This window comes from Prionailurus viverrinus, chromosome B1 (assembly GCF_022837055.1).
Source record: "Prionailurus viverrinus isolate Anna chromosome B1, UM_Priviv_1.0, whole genome shotgun sequence".
NCBI lineage: Eukaryota > Metazoa > Chordata > Mammalia > Carnivora > Felidae > Prionailurus > Prionailurus viverrinus.
Window position 1 is genome coordinate 163,065,698 of NC_062564.1, and position 24,854 is coordinate 163,090,551.

General features: G+C 41.7%; 1 long non-coding RNA gene across 1 annotated transcript; it reads right to left on the reverse strand.

The window, feature by feature from the left end:
* Positions 1 to 9,360: 9,360 nt before the first annotated feature.
* On the reverse strand, positions 9,361 to 13,446 carry LOC125163337 (uncharacterized). The gene is made up of 2 exons (XR_007151411.1): positions 13,317 to 13,446; positions 9,361 to 9,969 (listed from the first exon to the last, which is right to left on the reverse strand). It is a non-coding gene; the product is annotated as an uncharacterized LOC125163337 (long non-coding RNA).
* Between the last annotated feature and the right edge of the window lie 11,408 nt (positions 13,447 to 24,854).

Sequence of the window (24,854 nt, forward strand, 5' to 3'; positions counted from 1 at the left end):
CAGGCTCCAGGCTCTGAGCTGTCAGCACGGAGCCCAATGCGGGGCTCGAACTCACGAATGATGAGATCATGACCTGAGCCCAAGTCGGATGCTTAGCCGACTGAGCTACCCAGGCGCCCTAAGGCCAGTCCTAAACCAGACTATTAATCATCCCATAATAGTTGTGCTTAAATATACTTTTAGATATAATAGCCAACTTTATGTTATGTTAAGGAACATACCTTTTATTTAAGTTGAAATTTCAAGGTGATTAGTCTTTAAGGCTTATTATCTTGTTCTGTACTTCTACAGAGATTTTTAGGTAGTAACAAAAGAGAAGCTTAAATATTGTTTATATTGTGAGTCATAATTCTGTGCACTTGTTTCTGTAATCGGGGAGCAATACTGCCCTTCCTCCCACCATGGTAAATTGAAACAGCAGAGGCTGATTGTAGCCTTAATAGACAGTACTGAAAGCAGCAATTCAGAGTGCTAATCCTGATTTTGAATTTATTTCTGATGTTCTGCAAAATCATCAGATTACTTGGCTTCTTTGCATTTATTTTCATTTCCACAAAAGGAAGATACTATGACTACCTCATATTTTTAAGTCATTTATTTTGCTTTTATTTACTAAATCCTATATAAAAGTAAGTAGCTAGATGTTCAATAGTAACGAATGAGTAGCTTTTTGATTGAGTTACAAAGTCAGCAGAAATTTGAGTTACTGTCCAATTTTGCATTTAAAATTAAAGAGAGTGAGTACTCCTTATATATATAGTAATGATTTGCATGTTTAAAAATCACATAGACATTAAATATAATACTTGAGAAAGGTTTCTTTCTAATAAGACCCTTTAAGATAATAGGTACATCTCAGATACTTGAGCAAAACCATGCCCCCCCCTTTAGTGACATTTCCTCTACTTCATAAAACATGGTGCTCGGAATTTGAGAGTTGAGTGCTTTTTTCTCTGTATGAAAGATAATATATTGCTCTCCTAGCTCTTTGTCAGAAATATTTCAGTAAACTAACTATACCAGGCATTCTTAATTTGGGCAGATAAGCCAACATTTTATTTTTAAAGAAAGTCAACCAGCCTTTAAGAGAAGACAAGTAATGGATCAGTGTTTTGGCTACTCTTCTGGACCATAATACATTCTCAAACTGCAGATTTCCTCCTATTATCTTTCCTGCCGGTTTGTAATTTAGTATAGCTGGTTCCAGTTCTTTCTTGACACAAATACTATACAGATTTAAAATGTTCTAGAAGGAAAGAGCATTCTGTTCTCTCAAGAAACCTTTGGCACTAATAAAAAGACCACCTCCTTATCTTCTAAGTAGCAGCTTATTTAATTAGGTTAATTGCAATAATCTCATTGCATTGCTCTGAGGTCTTCATGAACAGGAGTTTGTATTAACTGAAGTTATCAAAGCCCTTTGAAAGTTCGTATTTCTCTTGACATTTGTCGGAGCTAATGACTGACATCTTGTCCTGGCAGAAGAGTTAAGCGTTATGAAGCTGGCAGTGGAAGCAAGGTAGACATGACTGGAAAGCAGTATGCTGAAATCTACTGGCCAAGAGAAGTAACTGCATTGTTATCCTACACTTTGGTTCCAAGGGGCAAAATTATGCGATGGCTGGGAATTGCACACAGCTTTACTGCTTCCTTTTTATACATTCTTTATGTATTACAATGGAATTTTTTTTTAAATTTGTTCTAGATAGTTTTCCTCGGCTATCATGTCCTTTGAGAAGAGAATGGGAGGCTACCTTGAATAAAGTATTCTTTTATTTATCTTTTATAATGGAAGTGTGACAGTTTTTTAAAAAAATACTAAATAAAGGATTTTAGGAATTTGTTCCTATATATATCCTTAAGGAGCATGGAATAGTTTTCACGTAGAATAATCAGAAACTCATGATGGGTGAACAATTATGCAGACCCAAGATCAGGGTCCGTATTGTGTTTTCAGTTAATTCTAGTTACAATCAGGTAAGTCTAGTAACATTGTAAAAAATGAAAATAACCGGTAAAATATACAGCTGAATTTTAAAGGTATTTGTATTTTTCTTTCATTGAGAAATTAACACCATTGTCAAACGTCTGTTTTTATTAAAATTAGATTTTTGGGGGGTTAGATAAAAATTTGTTGACCTTCATAATTGTGAAGAAATATGTAGATGGGTTCTATTTGAGGCGATTTGCTTTTTGGTCACATGTTGGTTACAGTAGGTTTAGTCTTATAAAATCAAGTCTTAATTGAGAGGGTTTTTCTAGTAAATGGATTTCTAATTTGAAATAGGGGACTTTTTTTTACTTTTTCTTTACTTGCTTGCTTTGGCTAGCTGAGGTTTTGTTAAGTGAGTTGGTTTTAATGAGTGACTTCAGTGCATGTTTCTATGCTTGAAACTAAAATGTGGGCTGATTTACAGCATTTGGTCTTTGCAGACTCTACTAATATTAGATAAAATTTTAAGGCAATTTAGGTGAAGTTGAAAAAGAGAGCCTGGTACGTAGAGATCAAACACTTTAAAAGAAATTGGCCAAACTAAGGATGTCTGTTGAATTGACCATGTAAATGAATACACACACAAATACTTCTGTAGACATGGATTGTACGAATATCAGGGAATTAAATAGTTGACATTATGTATATGAGTTTAGGAACCATGCCTAACAAACCTTTATATTTATGTATTCATAACTTGCACGTAATTAGAAAGAAGAAGAGGAAAAAATACAACTTATATATTATCTTTTTTCTCCAAAGATCTTATTTAAGTTGTTCCTAAATTTCAAAAGCCAATACAGCTTTAAAATAGGATTCTCAATTATCTTATTTAGGTTTAGCCTCGGTTTTTAAGCTTTCAGGGGGACACAAATAATTCTAATCACTACTCCTGTAAATATACATATTTAGCAGTGTTTAAAGTTTGTTGTATTGTTTCAAATAACTGTCATACAGATTTTTGACGTTCTCATTGTACTTGATGACCCAGCACACACATGCACACCCACTTCATTCGAAGATAAATTGTAACTTAGCTTACTAAGGCTTCTCTTCACAGTAGGCAGGAAAGGTGCTTCCGTCCGTCACCTGGATTGCTGACGTTAAAATAAAAATGACAATTCTATTTGAAACGTTTAAAAACTAAGAGGGAAATTTTGTGTTTGTGGATTGTTTCCTCAAATCATCTCAATACTGTAGTTTTCAAAGAATTGATTCCTTATTTTCTGAATTCCTGCTCTTTCATTAGCTTATTTTTTTTCATTCTGATGAGAAAAATATGAGAGTTCTCAGAAGTGTATTCAGTTTCCTTTTTCACAAATGGAGGCCTAAGCAAAAATGCCATTACCTCTTGCAGCAGTTACTATCTTAGAAGGCAGCACAGAAAGCCTAAAAAAGATAGCTCAACCTTTTGTACCTACAGCCTTAGATATTGTTAGGTAGCCATTCAATTTTCTTTGCATTGTGTGTGAGATGAATATTTCTTGAGACTTTTTTGTTTGCTTTACTAAAGAAATCAACGAAGAGAAAAAAAAAACCCTCAAAAAACAAAACAAACAAAAAACACCCTGTAACTCATGTGAAGCATGCAGGGTGTTGTAATTTCAGTTTGCAAAGCGGTGTGATACAATGTTGCTGAGCCAAAAGCACACGATAGATTTAATGTAGCCAATTGTGTACTTTTGAAAAAAAGAGTAACTGTTCCCTGTGAGTTAATTTTGGATTTTTTCAAAATCTCTCTTTTAGGCTTTGTGCTGGATTCTTCCAGACAAATGCGTATTCCATGTGGGCCACTGTTCTGCTAAATGCTCTCAGTTCTCCTTTTGCAATCAAGATTATGTTGCTAAGGAGATTTTGCTTTTATTGGTGCCATTGATTTGTGTTAATACGTTTTGAATACCTCTCCGTATTCTTCCGCAGACAAGGCCAAAAGAAAAACTTCCCCGAGTTTCCCAATTTACATCACAAATGGAGCGGTGGTGTAATGAAGCCGATATAAAGTGGGCAGTTGAAAGGGAACTAAAGAAGGGCACTCAAGTGAGAAATGAAGAACTGTGCCGAGTGTAGTCTGTGGGCTGCCTTCGGTCCAGCTGCAGGAACTGGCTCTGGCCAGAGGTAGAGTGAGTGAGCACCTCCCCTCTGCAAAGACCACCCACTTTTTGGAGCGCAAGGCTGCATACCATAGATGACCTCACTGACTCATATGGGGCCATTAAAACAGTGAGAAACTCTTTTCTGAAGTGGCAAAGAGATGGTTCAACTTTCTTTCCGAATCCTTCCTGGTGCGTGACTGAGGCTAGACTTCCTACACCTTATGACCTGAAGTTGTCCTTTAAAGGAGGCCCTGTGGATGAACCAGTTTTGGCTGTGAGGATTAGCATATTCATAATTGTTGGGAAGGCTCTAGGTGAGAAAGACCTTAACTGGATTGTGAAATTGAAGGTTTTAGTTATATGCTCCTTACTTGGTATCACGTTCTAGACTTCCAAGACTCTCTTCACTATAAAGCTGAGTGGAAGGAGGATCCAATTCGGTCTTGAACCAGTGGACTGACTTGCTTAGGTTGCAGTACCTGAAGGTGCTAAGGACTTCCTTTTATGGCACATTGTACACACCCTTTTAGTGGTTGACATCGTTCAGACAGTCTGGCATTGATGCATGTGGCTTTGTTTTGTTTTTTTTGTTCAGCACAAATACTGCACTGATATAACTTGAAGAAAGTTTAGACATTTTCGATTAGAAATGTCAGAAATCTAGAAACTAGGAAGAAAAATTGCTACACGAATCTCCGCAAATTTAAAATTGATCACAAGGGAAGTATCTCAAGTATTAAAAGAACAAGCCTGTGTGATTTGGAGGTGAGAAATGACTGTTCCTGGTCAAAACAATTAATTACATCAGTAAAAAACTCTAAACTAGTAGTTCTTTAATATTGAATGATCTGGGCAAGAAGCATAAATTGCAAAGGCATTCTGCTACCGGGGGAAATACAAAATTTATTAAAAAGACATCTGAAAAGGAAATTCTTAATTCCTGTACTTATCGTACCTTTTCATTAGTTGTTTCCCCCAGAAGATGCTTGTTGGCTACTGTGTGTCATAGATAAAATCCCAATTTCCAGACTACATCCAGTAAGAATTTTTCTTACAATCAAAAACCTTGGTATATACATATTTGTGGATGTTTTCCCCCCTGTGATATTTTTAAAGCTTTTTTTTTTTTAAAGCTTACCTATAGCTTAAAGACTAAAGTTGAAAAGTATAGGGATGAATTTAAATCTTCAGCCTTGTGTTTCTGACTGTATTTATCAACGGTTTCTATGCTACCATTCAATGCTGGAATCCTAAAATTGAGAATTTGTAAGAATGAGGAAAATGGCTAAGACTTCATTATAGGTGAAAAGTAGTGAGAAACACAAGTATTTTTATATATTGAGAGCTTTTTTCTTTCCACTGAAAATGACTTTTACGTTACTTTATTTATTTTTTGTTTTTTTAATGTTTATTTCTGAGAGAGAGAGACAGAGAGCAAGCAGGGGAGGGGCAGAGAGAGAGGGAGACACAGAATCCGAAGCAGGCTCCAGGCTCTGAGCTGTCAGCACAGAGCCGGACGCGGGGCTCAAACTCACAGACTGTGAGATCATGACCTGAGCCAAAGTCTGACGCTCAACCAACTGAGCCACCCAGCGCTCCAACATTATTTTAAACTTTGGAATTCTCATACTTGGACAGCCTGACCTGAAGAGGCGGGCAAACCTGTTCTGTTCATGTGCATAAAACATAATCATTATAGTCTTACTCTGTGCATCAAGCATGTACCAAAAACTCTTGCGAAGTTATTTTCCAAATATAGGTAAAATTTACCGGAAGTATTATAAGATTGATGAACTCTGATAAGCCAGCTCTTTATAGTTAGTCAGTCTTCTGTTTATAACATGCTACTACTACCTGCTGGAAGGTAATTTTTGTAAAAGAATACAGGTGTAAAACCAACCACTCTGCCTTGACTGACTAGTATTTCTTCTGCATACTACTTAGGGCAAAGATGAGTTGGATTATTTATAAATGCATGGTGTGTGTGTAAATACTGTCAAAACCATCGACAATTTGGCTGGAAAAAGCTCTGAAGAAAGGATATGTGCAGGAAATAAATTACCTTCTTTTCCAGTTTTGTCATTAGTGAGTGGGTCTTGCCTTTTAGCCATAGCTTACAGACCTTTTTTTTTTTTATGTAGAATATCGGATCTGGAAGAAACCCCAAAGATGTCCTATGGGGGGTGTGCATTAGAATCAACTGGGGAGTATTTTTGTTTTCCCGTTACCCATGACTGTATCCCCACCCAACCCCCATTAGAATTGGGAGGAGAGGCAAGGAGAGCATGTATATTTTGAAAAGTGTTCTCAATTATGGTAAGACATTTTCCCTTCCCATTCTAACTTTATAATGACCTAGGCAGTTTGTCACTTGTCTACACTCTTAGATGGTTAGTGATAGTACCAGGACTAAAATCCCTAGTTCACAAATGTGGGGTCTGTCTTGCAGTAAATGCTATAAATAGAGTCTTTTTTTTTACCAACTTAGTGATTTTTTAAAAAAAAAATCCAAGAAGTTACCATTTGAAATCCAGAAAGCATTATCAAAATTGATTCTTTGTCGCTGAAAGAGTATCATCTAAAGCAAATTGTTCGAGCAAAAAGTTCTCAAAATTTCTTAGGTCCAAAGTGAGGAAATTTTAGCTCTAGCTCCTGCCCAACCTGAGAGCTGTGACTTAGACATTTAGTTATTTATTGCTGATCCGTGTGAAAACATTCAGAATGGCTGGCAGCCTCCCAGGCCCGAGTTAAACATTCTACGGCCTGACGAGACTGCTGGGTAGCCAACTTCACATCAAATTAAACACATTCTCTTCATGATGAATAGCTTGGAACCCAAAAACTTGATTTCGTTACAAAAAATGCAAGGGGTGTGTTGTTCTCTAAATTAAAATTATTTTATGTGTTAGTGCCACCATTCTGGTTGTGATTGTCAGGTGTATTTTCTTCCGTGGTGGTGAGATGGAAGAGAAATGGACAACGAGGGACTTTTGGTACTAATAAAATTAAAAAAAGGACTCCAAGAAGGTTGGACACAATGTGGCCCAGAGATGAACATTCATGAATTTTGTATTGAAAAAATTTACATTTCATTAACATTTTAAATTACAAAGGCAGGTCTACAAATACCGATTTGTATGTGTGTGTTCTCATTGCATTTTCCAAGCAAACAGTGAATAATGTAATGCTAACTTAACTATATCCTGTTTCCTTACCATTAATTTCCCTCTTTATTTTTTCTCCCGCCCCCCTTTTTGTTCTTTTTATTTTAAAGTGTGAGTTAACTATAATGTGTAGCAACATTAATTTCAGTGAACCCTGCTTTACATTTTCTATAGATCTACGCATGTAAACTTCATGTACTCTTCCCTATGTAACAAATGCTTGGGGATAATGAAGTGTAGTCTGAGCATCATTGCTCGGCTGTGTAGTAAACCCATTCTCCACAGACTTGCCACTCTAGTTCTGCATCCACGTGGATAGAAATCAATTGTCTTGATAAGGAGTGACAATATAAAAATGGGATGTTCGACAATTAATGTTCACTAGGGACTAGAAATTCGACTTCAGTTTGCCATTCTTTTAAACATCTTATACTTTGGGAAGTTCTGCGAAGTTACAAGGGATTTGAAAGGGTTGTGGAGGAAGTAGCGACTGACTAATGTAATGAATTGAAATGTTGGAACTAAGAACTCTATGCTGGAGGGGCTGGCTGGCCAGCAGGCTGCCAGTGTAGGGTAATTGACAAGCAGGTGCCTGAGAGATGAGAGGAAAGGCCCTAGTTTTAGTTATTGGCATCAGTAATAATGACATTGTGGCTCTAGGCCGTGACTGAAGAAGAAAGTAGTCTATCATATGAATTTGATGTGTGAACTATTCAATTGCAGAAAGTTATAATGTCTAAAATTGTTTTTACTGACTGAAAGTCCTTTGACCAGAATCTCCCATTTAAGGACTTGTTCTTGTACAGCTTGAAAATTTAGCAGCTTAAAAAAACATAGCAGTTGTAGGTATATTTTTGAGGAAACTATAAACTTTAAAAATCACAGAATTTTTAATAGTTTTTATGAATGTGCTTTTCCTTTGAATGCTTCGAGCACTCTCAGATTCTTACATAGTTTGGGATTCTCTTCTCAAAGAAGCAGCCGTCAGCGAAGATAGAGCCTTTTGATGTAGGATTGCTGAGCTCAACGTTGTCTCTCTTACGGTAATTGTCTTCCTGCGGCAGTATGGAGCCCCTAAAACTATGCTTCAGGTGTGTTCTACCTGAATGCCACATTTTTTTTTCAATATATGAAATTTATTGTCAAATTGGTTTCCATACAACACCCAGTGCTCATCCCAAAAGGTGCCCTCCTCAATGCCCATCACCCACCCTCCCCTCCCTCCCCCCCCCCCCCCCCCCCCAATCAACCCTCAGTTTGTTCTCAGTTTTTAAGAGTCTCTTATGCTTTGGCTCTCTCCCACTCTAACCTCTTTTTTTTTTTTTTTCCCCTCTTCCCCTCCCCCATGGGTTTCTGTTAATTTTCTCAGGATCCACATAAGAGTAAAAACATATGGTATCTGCCTTTCTCTGTATGGCTTATTTCACTTAGCATCACACTCTCCAGTTCCATCCACGCTGCTACAAAGGGCCATATTTCATTCTTTCTCATTGCCACGTAGTATTCCATTGTGTATATAAACCACAATTTCTTTATCCTGAATGCCACATTTTCAAACATGAAGGGTAAACATGAAGCATCTCTTGATTATATCTGTGGTTCCTCCATTGAACTGCTCTGATTTACTCATCGAAATGACATTCTTGGAATGAATTTGTATTAAGACCACAAATGAAGTTCATTACATCATTGGAAACCAACTGGAGAATGTTTTCAATTAAACAGGAAGGTGAAGTATAGCAGCTGACAATGTTGAACCCTATCTACTTAAATAGCATGCTAGAATTTGTTCAAGGTACACCTTTGAGTGATGTCTAAAATCAATTGGGGGAATATTTAAGTAGCTTAAAACAAGGAGTAAGACAAAAATGATCTTTGTTTTTAAATAGTTCAAAGTATTGACCAGAGATAGTAGTAGTTCTGCCTTGAAGTAACATTTAGATTTCAGAATTTGAGTGTTATTTTTATGTTTATTTTGACAAAATGCTGATTCTGCTTTCTTCAGCAACGAAAAGGCTTAAGGCTTTGGATTTTTTGAAACTGCTAGGTCTAATTGTTGAAGTTTTGAAAACAAATCCAAGGGAATGGCAAAAATAAGTCAAACAAGATAGGATTTACTATGACAGCAAATCTATTTACTTACAAAATTGCCTTTCAAGAATATCTTTTTTTCAAAGCAAAAGAGAGAAACAAATTTGACAAATTTATTATTGTCATTTAAATGCCACTTCAAGTGTGTTTTCTTTGACTCTAATTTTAACAGTTTAAAGATAGGTGATTACCTCATCTTTTTTCCTGAAGCAAAGGAGTCCAGCTCAATATGGCAAATCTACTGTTAAAAGCTTCCCTGTTAGTATACTTTTCTTAATAAGATTGTTCATTACATTTAAGTAGATTGAAAAAAAAAAAAAGTCGTCTCCATTATCTCACACGATCCGTAGGACTCTTGTTACTTCCAACAAGTACAGTTTTCGCTTTAAAGAGTACTTTCATCATCAGATGAAAGTTTTTTTGACATCAGTTCAAAATTCAGAAGGCACAAAAGAGAATAATTGCTAGTTTTCGTTCTCTTCAGTTCACTTCCTTAAGTAATCCTTATCTTGTGAGGTTATTTTGTTTTTGTTATTAGTATTTATTTTCCTACTAGTCATTAAGGAGATTTATTATTACAGCGTCCACAAATCACGTAGAGCGGCCTGGAATTGCAGATAAAGACTTCCTTTAAAAAAAAAAAAAAGGTAGTTATGTTAACTAACTAGAATTTAAATTAAAAAAAAAAAAAAAGGATGTATTGAAGTGTACTTCCAAGAGATGACACCACGGTGCTCTAAAGACCTGTTGAATTATTCTTCCTGATTAAGACAAAAAATTCAATTAATAAGTTGTCTTCGGATCCACAGTCGATCTTAGGAAAATAGTCTGAAAACCAATTGCCCCTCATTGTGGCTGAATGCACTAAATTGATTAATGTAGATTTGAGTGCCAGGTAACAGAGCTAGAAATAAGTTACTACTGAAGACATTTGAATTATTCTCTTTAATCGAGTCATATTTCAGATGGGTTTGGTGAAGGAAAGGCTCAAACAATGTATTAAGCTTGGCCCATTCCCAGATACCGTGTGCCAAGTGCACAAGATATTAAAGGAAATAACATCTCTGTTTCTGAAGAGTTGAGGTTGGAGGAATAAACATGCAACGTGGTCTGACAAGAGCCAAGGGAATCGGCCGTGGTAATGACCATACCATGTAATTCAGCAATACATTGTGTACCGTGTGGGAAGTTCAGTGAAGTCTGCAGGAGAGAGAGTAGAGGTGATTTCGAAGCCCCAGTTGAAACTTAACGGACGTGTGCCGAGACAGAACTATGTTGCGCTAAAAAAACTGAGGGGTTCTGATAAATAACGGAATGAGCAGTTGCCAGAGGAGAGAGAGGTGGGGAATGGGCAAAAGGGGTGAAGGGGAGTGGGAGGCACAGGCCTCCAGCTAGGAAATGAAGAAGTCACAGGGATGAGAGGAACGGCATAGGAATAGAAAATGAAGTCAATGGTATTGTAGAAGGGTTGTATGGAGACTGATGGCAGCTGTGCTTGTGAACATAGCATCACATACAGAGTTGTGGAATCACTACACTGTACCCCTGGGACTGATACAACATTGTATGCCAACTACAAGCACACACACACACACACACACACACACACACTACTAACGACAAAAATGGGTTCTGCAAGACTAGAAAATGGAGAATTGTCTGGTACATAGTATTATATGTTAAATCAGTGAATTAAGTGGAAGCATCAAGAGAAGGCCACAAAAGGAAGAAGGGGTGTGTATAGCCTGCTGCGATTTTAACTCTAACCTGAAGCTGTCAAAGGGTTTTTAGGAAATGAGCGGGCCTGATCGGTCTGCCCCTGACAAAGCTCATCCTGACCCTGAAATCAGCCAAAAGAAACAAGCCCCAATGTTAATGTTTTAATGCGTAAAACGGGTTAAAGTCATACTTCCTTAAAGAACTCATTATTCTAGAAATAAGAGCAAATAATGGGTAAGAGGGAATGGAGGTGTAGAAAAATGATTCTGCCCTTTAACTTAAAGACTAGCCTTCAGACAATTTTGGATAGTTATCTGGGAATTTATCAAGGAATCTGCTGACAGCAGAGAGCCCAATGCAGGGCTCGAACTCACGAACCGTGAGGTCATGACCTGAGCTGAAGTCAGACGCTCAACCCGCTGAGCCACCCAGGCACCCCTCACGAAATAGCTGTGAGGATTAAATAACATCCTGCCTATGTGCCACTGGCAATGCCACTGGCCATGAGTCACCAGGAAGTGTAGGCGTCGAACAAAGTTGGGTTCGTTGCGTTGTTGAAACTAGAGCGCACAATAGGGCATCAGTGAGTGTATTCCTATCGGACAGCACTGAAAAGGACTTTATTATGGGATATGGACTTATTTGGGAGAGTTCAAGGAAGCAAGAGTTTGCTTGCTTCCTGAGATTCTCTCAGGAAGTGGGGTTATTTTATGATTGGCTATCTTCATGGATCTTGTTTATAAGGTGGGAAGAATGCAGCGAAGTTAAAGCTGTAATTGGTAAAGAAGCTGCAGTCGCTAGTCTTGACGGGGCGAGGGGGATGTTTGGAATTTGTGCTTTGCACCGTGGCTTTGTTTTTGTCTATACTTAGACGAAATTATGAAGAGGGCTTCTCTGTTTCTCATTTCATCAGGGTCATAGAGTGACCTTGCCTAATATTGGTGTTCTGTGACATTAAGTGTACGTTCAAGGCCTAGCTGATAGTAACAAGCCAGCCTCCAGATGCCATGGACTGCTTTTCTCCCCTTAGTGAGCACGATGCCTGGCAAACAGTTAAAGCTTAAGGAATAGTTCTTAAGGAACTGTGATATTGAGCCCACGTCTCAAATGCTTTTCTGAAATCTGGCATCGTGGCTCTGTTGGCCTCTTGTATGTGAATAGATTTTTCTTACATTTTAGATTTTTACTTTGAGTTAGTGTTTTTCATAATCAGGAAGGATTAATCAGAATGTTAAACTTCTGATTCCTTGAACATTTTTATGCAAGTTTAACGGAAAGTTTAAAAATCTAATTCCAACATGTCTATTTTATGTAAATACCACACTGGCCGACCTTTATAGTGTTCATCATGACTGCACTTAAATATTAAGTGCAGTTATTCATATGATCTCTCTGTTCCCAGATATACCACGAGAGCAGGGCCCTGTTTGTCTGTTATTTTATCCCAGGCACTTGGTACGATGCCTTGCATAGACTAAGTGTTGAAGAAATGGTTATTGAACAACTCAAGGAGGAAACCATACTGTGCTTGGAAAGCGGAACCGAAACTAACATCTCCTGAGTGGTTACTCATCGCCAGGTGCGATTTTAGACACCACACACAAGTTATGAAATCCTGTACATAGAGGATAATTTTTCTATTCTGCAAAGGAAGCTTTGACTTAAGCTGAATAAACTTGCTCTTCTAGGAAGTGATTAAGCTCGATTCCAGATCAGTGTTTTTCATCAAACATTTAATAAACACTCGCATTGCACTGGGAATTCAACTTATCAAAGGCTGTCATTAGCATCTGCTGCCTTGTAATTACAGCCGTTTCTTCATCTCCTCCGACCCCCCCCCCCCCCGTCATAGTCACCTGGGAGTCTCAACGTGTCTTCAACATAGCTGTCCCCGACTCGGTGCTTACACCTAGCAGCCGAAGGAGGCTGGAGAAGAACCCACAACCAGTGCTCATTTCATTTTTAGCTCATTACCACAAGTGTCAAAGAGTTACCACCCAGAGTTGTTGTTATACTTCGCAAATACAATTGCTCCCTTGCTCTCCAAAATTACTTTGTCGTATCTCTGCTTCCCTCTTAAGTGTCCAGCACCAACCTTCTCCTACCACTGAATCTTTTCATCCGTCCACACACAAACATCCTCTTTTGCCTCCCATCTTGAAACAAAACAAAACCCTCCCCGGACCTCCTATCCCTTTCTGCCGCTCCTCTCACATCTCACAGACAGCTCAGAAGCTTCCGCACATCCCAGCTTACCTTTGCTGACCCTAATACAGTTTTGGTTGCTCTCTCCCCTTGAAAGATTACCAACACCACTCTGCCGGATCAGCAGTCGAGCCTCTGTTACTCTGAAGCTTGGCGTCCGTTGGCCACTCTGTCCTCTCCCTGCCCTGCCTTTCCTGTTTCTCTCTGTCAGTTACTCACTCCTCTCTCCACCCACTGGCTCCAGCTCCTCTTAACCCCCAAATGGTGGCTCCCTTCAAGCTCTCAGGTCCAAGACTTGTGCTCTTCTCTTCTTATACCCAATCTCATCTGATGCCATGGTTTAGAGACCACCTACCTGCAGATTCATGTTGCCGGCTCTGACCTTTCCACTGAGCTGTAAGTTTAGATGCCCAGATGCCAATTTAACACTTCCCTACTTGAATAACAAAAAGGCATTTCGCACTTAAAATGGCCAAAGCAGGACTCTTGGTTTTCTCCCCTTGAAAACTGTTCTTTCTTCATTCTTCTCCCATTCCCGAGTGTGGCTTCTTCGCTCGGATATTCAAGAACAAGGACATAGGAGTTGTTTCCCTTCCATGTACCCTGCTCTCCATGCTCTACCTCAGAAATACGTCCTCGGTACTTTAATCTCTGTCCGCATCGTTGCTTGTGCTTTTGTCTAAGCTTCCATTACTTCCTGTCCATTCTTACCTGAATTGGTGCTCTTAACTGTTTTCTAACCTCCTATGTAATCCAGCCCTTGCCTATCTTTGGCCTCCATTTCCTATTTCCCAGCACCCAGTCTCACCCACTCCAGTCCTTGATCCATGGTCTTTCCCGGTTACTCAAAAAGGCAAAGTGTGGGGCGCCTGGGTGGCGCAGTCGGTTAAGCGTCCGACTTCAGCCAGGTCACGATCTCGCGGTCCGGGAGTTCGAGCCCCGCGTCGGGCTCTGGGCTGATGGCTCAGAGCCTGGAACCTGCTTCCGATTCTGTGTCTCCCTCTCTCTCTGCCCCTCCCCCGTTCATGCTCTGTCTCTCTCTGTCCCCAAAATAAATAAAACGTTGGAAAAAAAAAAAAAAAAGGCAAAGTGTAATTCTCTTTGGGGGCCTTTTATTCCTTGTTGCCTTTGCCTAGAGTGACTTTCTGGTCATTCAGGTGTTACCACCAGTGTCTACCTTCATCAGTGAAAGCTTTCCCAACCCTTCAGTCTGAATTAGTCCCTCTACCCAGTCAGTATCCTAACTGTAGTTTCTTGATGATATTTTTCACTGTCTGCATTTATCTTTTTCATATTTGTGTCATTTGGTATGGCTTCTATTAGGATATCAGCCCCATGAAATTGGGGACATTGACCGATTTAAATCCCAGCACCGTATTCCCAGCATCGAGAACAATGCCTGACACATGATAAGTGCTCAAGAAGTATTTGTTGAATAAATAAATTTTGCAGCCACACATGTTTTAATATAAAATTGGCATTACCCCACAACTTTGACCTTAGGAAACTCTCTTGTTTCTCTTATGGTTGTGTGTCCTCTCTTAAGGAATGTGTGTCCTCATTCCTTCCTTTGAGAAGCTTGGCCACTCCTACCCAGCCACTGTTAGGAAATTATAGTCTGCAAACCCCCTCAGATTGGAAAGAAGGGCAATAGGATCTTTGAATAGACATCAGTGAGGAAACTCAACAGTAGATTATCAATATAGACCGAAACAAAAAATAGAGACTCTGTCATAAAAACCTCTCACACGCTTGAGAATTTGGCTTGACCCTTGATTTAAATAAAGTAGTATACTTCCCTGATGGGGCTCGTAAAAGGTAACACTATTATGTGATGTGAGGAGAGATGAGACAAAGGCTGGAGTCTACTTTGAAAATATGTAAATCTCTGATAGGTCATGACTTCAGACCACACACAGACTGTCCTAGGAGAAAAAAGCAGGAAAGAAAAACTTCTATCCTTTTTGTGTTTGTACAAAATAGAGGGTAGTCCCAAGAGTGCCATGCTCTTTTCCAACCACGGACTAATCTTTCCTGGAATTGTAGACGTTTGGGTTTTTTTTTAATTTTGTTTTTTTAATTTTTCAAGTGACTGAAACAATGAAACTTAGTCTTCATTAATCCAAATGTATTTCCTAACATAAGAATGCGTGTGTGCCGAGTGCACTTTACCAAGCATTTAAAAGCGGAAAGCAGGATACGATCACCACTCGTATTTATTTACCTCGACTCTTTTCTCTAATGCAGAACTTGTTTTCAAGCATGGAAACTCTTCTGTATCCCAAGAGAGTTCATCTTAGAAAACAGGTAGCGCCTGGGCTACATTAAAGGTTAGCACTTGACAAATTAAGGGTTGTCTCAATGTGATCCGTTACCACGCTCACTTTTGTTGTCAATTGTTACTAGATTTCTGCTTCCTTACTATAGAAGAGGATAGTGTTCTAGCCATTATTGTTGGGGTGTGAAGCAAATGGTACCAACACAGATTAGAAAAACTTTAAAAACTGGTCATTTGCTGTTGGTCTACTCCCTTGATTGTTATCTGTATACAAATGATATTGAAAAGATTTGGAATTTTACTGTGTTTAAAGGAACAGTTTTTGCTAAGTAGGTTGGAAGTGGGGGTCATTCCAGAAAAAAAAAAAAAGTAACAGACATTAACAATTAGTCATGAGATTTTAATTACAACAAAATTGTTTTTCTTTAAATAACTATGTAAGATAAAATAGGTCTGTTTTCCTTCTTTTCTCTGTTGCCCATTAGTAATGATTAGAATATAGGAAAAGGAGGGGCGCGTGGGTGGCTTAGGGGGTTGAACGCCAGACGCTTGGTTTCTGCTCAGATCCTGATCTCGAGGTTGGTGAGTCTGAGCCCCAAGTCGGGCTCTGTACTGATGGCACGGAGCCTGCTCGGGATTCTCTCTCTCTCTCTTTCTCTATCTCTCTCTGCCCTCCCCCACTCTCACTTGCGTGCACCCTCTCTCTCTCTCTCTCTCTCTCTCTCTCTCTCAAAATCAATAAACTTACAAAGAATTTAGAATATACCAAAAGGAAATTTAAAATAATCCTCAGCCTCATTATTACCCATCACTTGAGTTCAATAGCGGAGTTAGCACTTGCGCTGCAGACCAAGTCCTACTTGCTAAGTAAATAATGCCTCCAGTCAAAGCTGCTGTGAGACCCGTTTTGCCTGTGGCCCAGGCCGTGGCTGCCTCTTCCAATGCCAGTTGCACACCATCATTATGTGAAGCTAATTTGACAAGTTCTGGTCCTGATTTTGCACTCATTCTGGCAAAGCCAGTCCCTGTGGCACTTTAATAGTACCATTGTCCGTCAGTCTGTCATAGTGACTGCCTTTAGGGCTCTCTGCTGTGCGCCATGTCCCCCAGGCACTGGCAGAACCACCAAAGAATAGAGGCCATTTATGGCTCCATTGAGGGTACATCAAACTCAGAGGAAAGACTCAGGGAGAAGGGCTTCTCACAGCACAGAGACGCTTTAAACATGCTCTCCTTCAGTTGTAATGAAAAGAAAAAAAAAAAGTACTTAGCCTCAAGGCTTTTCCCCCAAAGGAGTGATGCACACTGAAAGATAATACACAGGTCTGAAGAGTGAGTTTTGGGGGGTAAGGGAACTCTCCAGCCCTGTACTTGTCTTTCTGCTGATAATTTGTAGGGTATTGCCGGATGGGGGGAATGGACTTTGAGGTGGGGAGGCGGAGGAGGTGTTGACTTCTTTTACTTCCTCGCACTGCGATTTGAAATGGAACAAATGAGCCGGATCTTTTTTTTTTTTTTTTTTTTTTTGCAATGAGGCAAGTATACATTAAAGAAAAAAAAAAAAAAGGAACCTGGAGTTCTTGAAAACAAGGAAACATTAGAAGGAAATGAGGCAGGGAGAACATAATAGAAAAGTGGTGACACCTTTTCCTTTAGGGTAACCGCGAGGGCCACTGGAAATGCAGATTGTACAGGCGAGGCCGCGTGACTCCGCGTCCGCAATTGACACGTTAAGACACAGACGAGCGCGGAAAGTCAGGGAAGCCGCTAAGTGCATCTATGTGGATCCTGGACACTTTCATCTTGCCGGCCTCCGCATCCCTGCTCTCTGAAAAAGCCTCTTCACTGTCGGCTCACAGAAAGCAAAAGAGAAGGAGGAGAGGGAGCAGGAGGGGAGGGCCTTCCTTAAATATCTGCTTGCGGTATTGTCCTCCGCTCACCAAGAGAACTCTGCACGAGGCGATCCTATTAGCAGTGAGAACAAGTACCTATTGTTTAGGCTTAAACAGCGCTAAGTGTTCCTTCTAGAGATAATTAATTTAATTAAAATGGTCCCTGAAGCCAAACTGAGCTTCGTATTGAGCACGGCACAAATTCCTTCCAAATTCCAGCACAAGGCTCTTCAGAACTGGCAAGCTATCAGCCATGCAATGCGGTGGACGCACTGGGCCTGGTCCCCACAGGCCTCCCTTTTTGACTCTGCTTGGAATGGAGGCCTTAGGACAGGGGCTAGACCGGAGACCCTTCCTGGGCTGAGGGGAGTGCCATTAGTTCTGACGGGTTTAAAGGAAAGATCATCCTTTATCTGTGGATTTAGTTCCAAAAATGATGGTGGCATTTCCCCCCCCCCCCCCTTCCTGGTAGCTTACTTAAGGAGAAAATCAACAGTCCTCAGTATAGCTTCAGTGTGTTGGTGTCCAATAAATATACATCGAATGAATGAATGCATACATGAATGAAAAGCAGTCCTTTTGGTTGGCTTTTTGGCCTATTGTCATATGGAGTAAGGAGGTAAATTGAGTAGCATTTGATCTTCGATTGAAAACTACCAACTGTCATGTGCCCCAAGGGGACATAAGAAGGCAGCCCTGGATGGTGGTGTATTTATGGTGGATATAATTCAACATGTTTATTCCAACCCCCCAGGCAGGCACAATGTAGGGAGGGCCACATGCTAGGGCCGTTTAGCAAGCAGCCTATGAAATCAGAAAGACTGGGTTCCCCGCTGCCTTCCTTTCTTGTGGTGTGACCATGGGCACATTTTTAAAACATCTCTCAGCCTTGTTTCTTCATCTATAAAATAAGCATAAAAGCATATAAAGCATATGAAACCTAACTCACAAGGTTATTGTGAAGTTGAGGTAAAATATTGCATTCATTCAACATGTACTCAACACCTACCATGTGCCCGGCATTGTTCTAGGTGTTTGGGAGACATCAGTGAATGGAATAATGCTCCTTGTCTTTGTGACGCTTGTAGTCTAGCAAGGGTAGAGGGGTGGGAGACAAACAAAAAACCAAAACCACAATAAAATCAATAAATGCTATGCTAGAAGTTCTGTGTGCTAGGGAAACAGTGGTGCAGGGTTAAGAGTTCCCAAGGCAGAGTCAGGGGATCTGGGAGGAAGGAGTGGGTCACAAGTCTATGTAGCGCAGAGAAAGGTACATAGCATAAGCCTCATTGAAAAGGTGATGCCTGGGTGGCTCGGTCGGTTGAGCGTCCGACTTCCGCTCAGGTCATTATGTCGCGGTTTGTGAGTTCGAGCCCCGGGGCAGGCTCTGTGCTGACAGCTTGGAGCCTGGAGCCTGCTTCCAATTCTGTGTCTCCCTCTCTCTCGGCCCCTCCCCTGCTCATGCTCTCTCTCTCTCTCTCTCTGTCAAAAATAAATAAACATTAAAAAAATTAAAAAAAAGAAAAAGAAAAGGTGATGCTTGAGCAAAGTTTTGAAGTTAGGGAGTAAACCATGTGGGTATCAGGAGACAAAACGTTCTGGGCAGAGGGAACAGCCAGTACAAAGGCCAGAGGGTAGGAGTATGCCTGGCATGTTTGAGAGCCAAGAGCCAAGAGCCAAGAGCGCCAAAGCTAGTGGCTTGGAGCCGGGAGAAGTCAAGGCAGAGCAGGTTGTATAGGACCCACAGGCTAATGTCAGAACCTGGAGTGAAATGGGAAGCCCGTCTGACCAATATTGGGGCCATTTGGGGGAGGGAGGTGGCTCTGGGAGGGATAATAGCAAGTTTGCGGGCTGATGATGCAGTCGTGTCATGATCCTGTTGAGGGAACACCGCTGATGCAGGAAAGAGGAGAGGTTTGAGTTGCTGGAAGGATGTGCTTGAGTAAGTGGTGAGAGGGACTGGCTCTGGGGGGATGCGCAGCGGGTTCTATGGCAACAGGTAACGGGCAGAGAGGTGGGTGCAGGTGCTGGTAGCGGGTAGATGTGGCCACGGGAGTCTGTGGACATTTGCCCCTGGTTCTCTCAAATTTCTTTTTTTTTTTTTTTTAAATTTTTTGACTTTTTTTTTTTTTATTTATTTTTGAGACAGGGAGAGACAGAGCATGAACAGGGGAGGGTCAGAGAGAGAGGGAGACACAGAATCGGAAGCAGGCTCCAGGCTCTGAGCTGTCAGCACAGAGCCCCACGCGGGGCTCGAACTCAAAGACCGCGAGATCATGACCTGAGCCGAAGTCGGACGCTTAACGACTGAGGCACCCAGGCGCCCCATCAAATTTCTTAGGGAAGTAGGAAGCAAAGTAATCAGCTGAGAGGAGGTGGGGAGAAGAAAGTACGAGCTTGCTGTTGAGGAGAACAGGAGAGTAAACGGACTTCGGGAACATACCGCGCACGGCAGGTGACCTACGGGCCCACGGAAGGGTTAATGATCACGAACTCAGAATGAGGCTGGTCAGTGCGCTTTTCAGCCAGACACATCCAGCCATTCTGTACAGGCAGAGGCTTGGGTTCTGCGAGGCTTGTGGCTTTGCTGAAGCGAGGATGACAAAGCGAGCGGGGCGGGGATTTCAGGGGGACTGAAAGTGAGTAATCACAACACGGTGACCGACTAAGGAGTTTAAGCTGGGTAGTGAGAGAAGTTAGGGCCTCGAGTAGAAAAGGGGAAAGATCATGGTTTGGAGGAATTGGAGTACTAGAAAGTGAGCTGGGAAGACTGGGGGTGGGGTCAGCATGGAATCTGTCAAACTAAGATTCTGCAAATGAATCTAAAGTCTTAGGACCGTATCTGGTGCGAAGCAAACGCTCAATGATTGATGGCTATCGCTAAGAGTTTATAACGCCTTATCCAAAACCTTTGAGGCCTGATACGTTTCCTAATCCAGAATTCTTCAGATTGTAGGCCATACGGTGCGTTTACATCTCCGTCGAGGTATTGGAAAGATTTCTGTCATCAAATACACTGGCATTTCTTCAGGGAAATGTATGAATATTCATATTAAGTGGGATACACAGCCTCCTGAAAGCCTAGGCCAGATTTTGCTACTTGACAAGTTTTAGCACTAAACTTCAAAGCCACTTTTGTTTTCGGGGGCCTTTGAGATCTCAGAGGAAAGAAGGTGAACCTAATAGTGATATTTTACTAAGAGCTGTGAATTTAGGGGGAACCACTTGATTTCTCTAGATATTAATTAGTTGCTTAGTTGCTGCTGTGTAAAAAGAGTACTTTGGGTTTGAAAAATTTCTGAGCTACTCTCGGACTTGACTGACATTTTATGATTTTTTGATACCCTTTGCCAAGCATTAAAAAAGTTGACTTCCTAGTAAATCCTCCCTAAGACAATTAGATAAAGAGGCTGGGCCCAAATTTTAAATTAATAAACATAAATTGGGTGACTATTATAGTCCCGCTTCAACTGTTTATATCAGAAGGATTTAGACACTTCCCTTTCCATATGCAAGGCTAAGAAAAATGTTAAGTCAGGAATAGGCGAATCGAACATCCATCAAATTTGGTGAAACCTCACAGGTCAGATAGGTTAAAGGTCAGGCTGAATTCACACAGAGTTTTAATAAAAATACTTATGAAATGCTGCATTGCGTGATTACATTCGAGTTTATTTTTATAATGGCTAAGGGTTTCCCAGTAGATGTTCCGCCACGACTTGCTTTGATGATTAGATGAGGCTGATTTTTAATTTAAAGCATAACATCCTTTGCATATAGTGTACTTAACAAAATCCTGGGGGAAACATGTGCCCTTGACGTAGATGAAGTATATTCCCTGCTTTCAGTCACTCTATTCTTTAATGTAGCAAATCCTCTCTTTATAGGTGCAGCAAAGGTAGATGTCAGCCCAACGTTGTCCAATTATCACCCATTCCCTGGGGAGGCATTCCAACATGGAAGTCACTTTGTGGAAGTGAGCACAATAGCAAAGCATGTTGCAACACTCCAAACGTTAATAGAATGTTTTGCATTTTTTTTCCTTTCTATGTATCGTTCTTTTCTACAAATAATGACCAGATATGCCTGTTTTAAACTAAAAAGTCCCTGGGGGCTGGCTCAAGTGCATTTTCAGCCCAGACGGTGCTACAGAGCTTCTCTCCACGTGTCCAATTGCATTACCACGTGGATGTGAGCTGGTAATTCAACAGTTTCTTCAAACATCTTCTACGCAATGGCTATTCTCCTTCAGGATGCTCTTACCATCCTTTCTTTCCTTTTTGCTTAGCTCAGTTACTACTCATTCATTAATACTCACCTCAGGTGACAACTTCTTAGGGACGTCTTTCCTGCCTCCACCACCAGCCCCATTCCCAAGACTAGGCTGGGTGTCCTTCCTAAGTGCCCCTAGGGGAGCACCATATGTTCTGTAATGTAGTGTCTATCTCTTTAGTGCCCAAGTGCCTGGGTCAGTCTCACACCAGGCCATCGAGATGGAAGGGACTGTGTCTGTTTTCTGTCACATTGCTTCTCCAGGGCCTAAGCAAGACTTCAGGGACACCTGCCTGGGTGGCTCAGTCGGTTGAGCAACCGACTTTGGCTCAGGTCATGATCTCACGGTTGGTGAGTTCGAGCCCTGCGTCGGGCTCTGTGCTGACAGCTCAGAGCCTGGAGCCTGCTTCAGATTCTGTGTCTCCCTCTCTCTCTGCCTCGCCCACTCACAGTCTGTCTCTCTCTCAAAAATAAATAAGTATTTTTAAAAAATAATGAAGACACATCATTCCTCTACATACAGACAGGTAAACGCTAACAGCATCTTACATTTCAAATGTAACATTTACTCCTCAGCTCAAGTTGCTGTATTACAATGCAATTGCATCGGACAGCACGCTGTTTAAAGCCCACAGGCTTCAGCTAGTTCCAAGGACCGGTGATTTCAGTACAAAATGACATTTGTTTAGGGGGCCCAGGCCCCCCAAAGAGCATGTCCTGGGGTACCCTACCTGGATAGTATCACACAGTGTTTGCAATTGGTGTATGGTAACGACTCATTGTAGTCTGGAATGAATGCCTTGAAAACGGAATCTGTATCTTTCATCCGGTCTCTCTTTTCCACTATTCCCGGGGTCGCGCATGGCGAGTCCACAGCGCAAATGACTTCCGATTCCTCTGTAGGAGGAGTGAGGGGGGGGGGGGGTCGGCACGTGCACAGGAGAGGCTCTCTAATTGGCTGAAGAGTCCAGCCCCGCCCCACCCGCTCTCCGCCCGGGCGCTCTTTACGTGAATGGCGGAGCCCTGCTCTTGCTTCCCTCCCGGAGTAAGTCTGGAGGCTTGCTACCCCAAGTACGATCCCCAGACAAACCTGTCAGCATCACCTGGGAGCCTATCTGCAATTCGGAATCTCAGGTCCTACCCCCGAAGCACCAGACTGGAATCTGCAGTTTTAAAAAAGCCTCAGTTTTTGTTTGTTTGTTTGTTTGTTTGTTTAAATGAGTAGAATGCTACGTTAGTTTCAGGTGTACACCATAGTGATCTGACAAGTCGATACATTATGCTGTGCTGGCCACAAGCTACCCTGTGTCCCGTTACACCGCCATTACAGTATGGTCGACTGTATTCCTTACGCGGCGCCTAATCCTCAGAGGAGTTTTAAGCACGCTCCAATTGAAGAAACGCTGGCCTAGAACGTCAAAGGAGGACCAGAATTTAAGCCTCACGTTACCAGGCAGAGAGCTCCAAGAAGCGCAGCCAAGGGCGATCTTGAAGGGGAACTGGACCCCAGAGGGAAAGAAGGTAAGTAAGGCAGCCGGTCCAAGGGGGCGGTGGAGGTGGGGGCACACGGGAACATTAGAAGTGACGCGTGGGTGGGGCGCCTGGGTGGCGCAGTCGGTTAAGCGTCCGACTTCAGCCAGGTCACGATCTCTCGAGCCCCGCGTCAGGCTCTGGGCTGATGGCTCAGAGCCTGGAGCCTGTTTCCGATTCTGTGTCTCCCTCTCTCTCTGCCCCTCCCCCGTTCATGCTCTGTCTCTCTCTGTCCCAAAAATAAATAAACGTTGAAAAAAAAAATTAAAAAAAAAAAAAAAGAAGTGACGCGTGGGTTATACCAGGCCCGAGGGGGAATTCAGAGAGGAGTCAAAGCAGGACCCAAGCCAGTCATGGGGCATCCATCAAGTTGGGATTTGGTGGGTCCTGGCTTTGGGCCCAGAAGAGGTTTAGACTCCAACATCCTGGAACTCAAATCCTGGCTCACTCATTCACCGTTGTAGGGCAAACTGCCCTGTGTTTTCGTGGCTTAAAACAGCACCTGTTTCTTTCCTCACTTGGGCGGGGCTCAGCTGGCCGAGGCGTTGGCCGGGCGCACTCAACCCGTGTGCGGTTGGCCGGCAGGTCCCAGCTGGCCTTGCTGGAACAACTGGGGTAACTGGGCCTCACTCTCCATGAAGCCCCTCAGCCTCGAGGGGAGAGCGATTTTGTTCACAAGGCAGCAGTGTTCTACAAAGGCCGGAGCAGAAGCTTCAAGCCTCCTGAGGTCAAAGCTCGGAAGTCACTTCTGCTACCTTCTGTCAAAGTCGGTCACAGGCCACCTGGTAGGATGAGCTTTCAAGAGAGTCTGACCAGCTTCCGCACCGGGGCGAGTTACTATCACTTTTCTGAGTCTCGGTTTCCCCATCCTTTAAAATGTGAACAATGAGGGGCACCTGCCTGGCTCAGTTGGTTGAGCTTCCGACTCTTGATTTCATGTCAGGTCATGATCTCACGGATTGTGTGTGCGAACCCCGAGTCAGGGTCTCCCCGGACGGCGTAGAGCCTGCTTAGGAGTCTGTCACTTTCTCTCTCTCTTCCCCTACCCCACTTGCACGCACTCTCTCTCTCTCTCTCTCAAAAGATAAATAAAATAAAACTTAAAAAAATTTAAGCAATGATACCTTTCTCATAGGATTAGATTATATGAGACAAATAGCTCTTGTGACTGGCATGCAATTAGCACACAGAAAATGGTAACTATTATTAAGTACATAGCTGAAATGTGTGTCTTTTCTCGAGAAAGTCTTCTTTCCCACTCCGCATAGCAAGTGCTTTTAAAGTGACTAAATTCTACTCCTAAAACCAATACTACAGTGTTTGTTCACTGGCTTGAATTTAAATAAATAACTTAAAAAAAAACCACAAAGTGACTGAAGTATTAGATTCTCACTGGCAGGTTTGAAAAGGGGCCAGGAAAAGACATGATATGTGTATGTGTCTGTGTGTGAGGGGAAAAACAGAGAATGAGCTGAGGACTGGTGATTGACAAAAGAGACAGAAGGATTTGCTGAGGGGGGTTAGATGTTTCTGTGCCTAATTTAGAGAAACTTCGGGCCAGACTGATCATTCAGCTCAAATACCATCAACTGTCAAACTGTGTATGCAAGGTGTGGT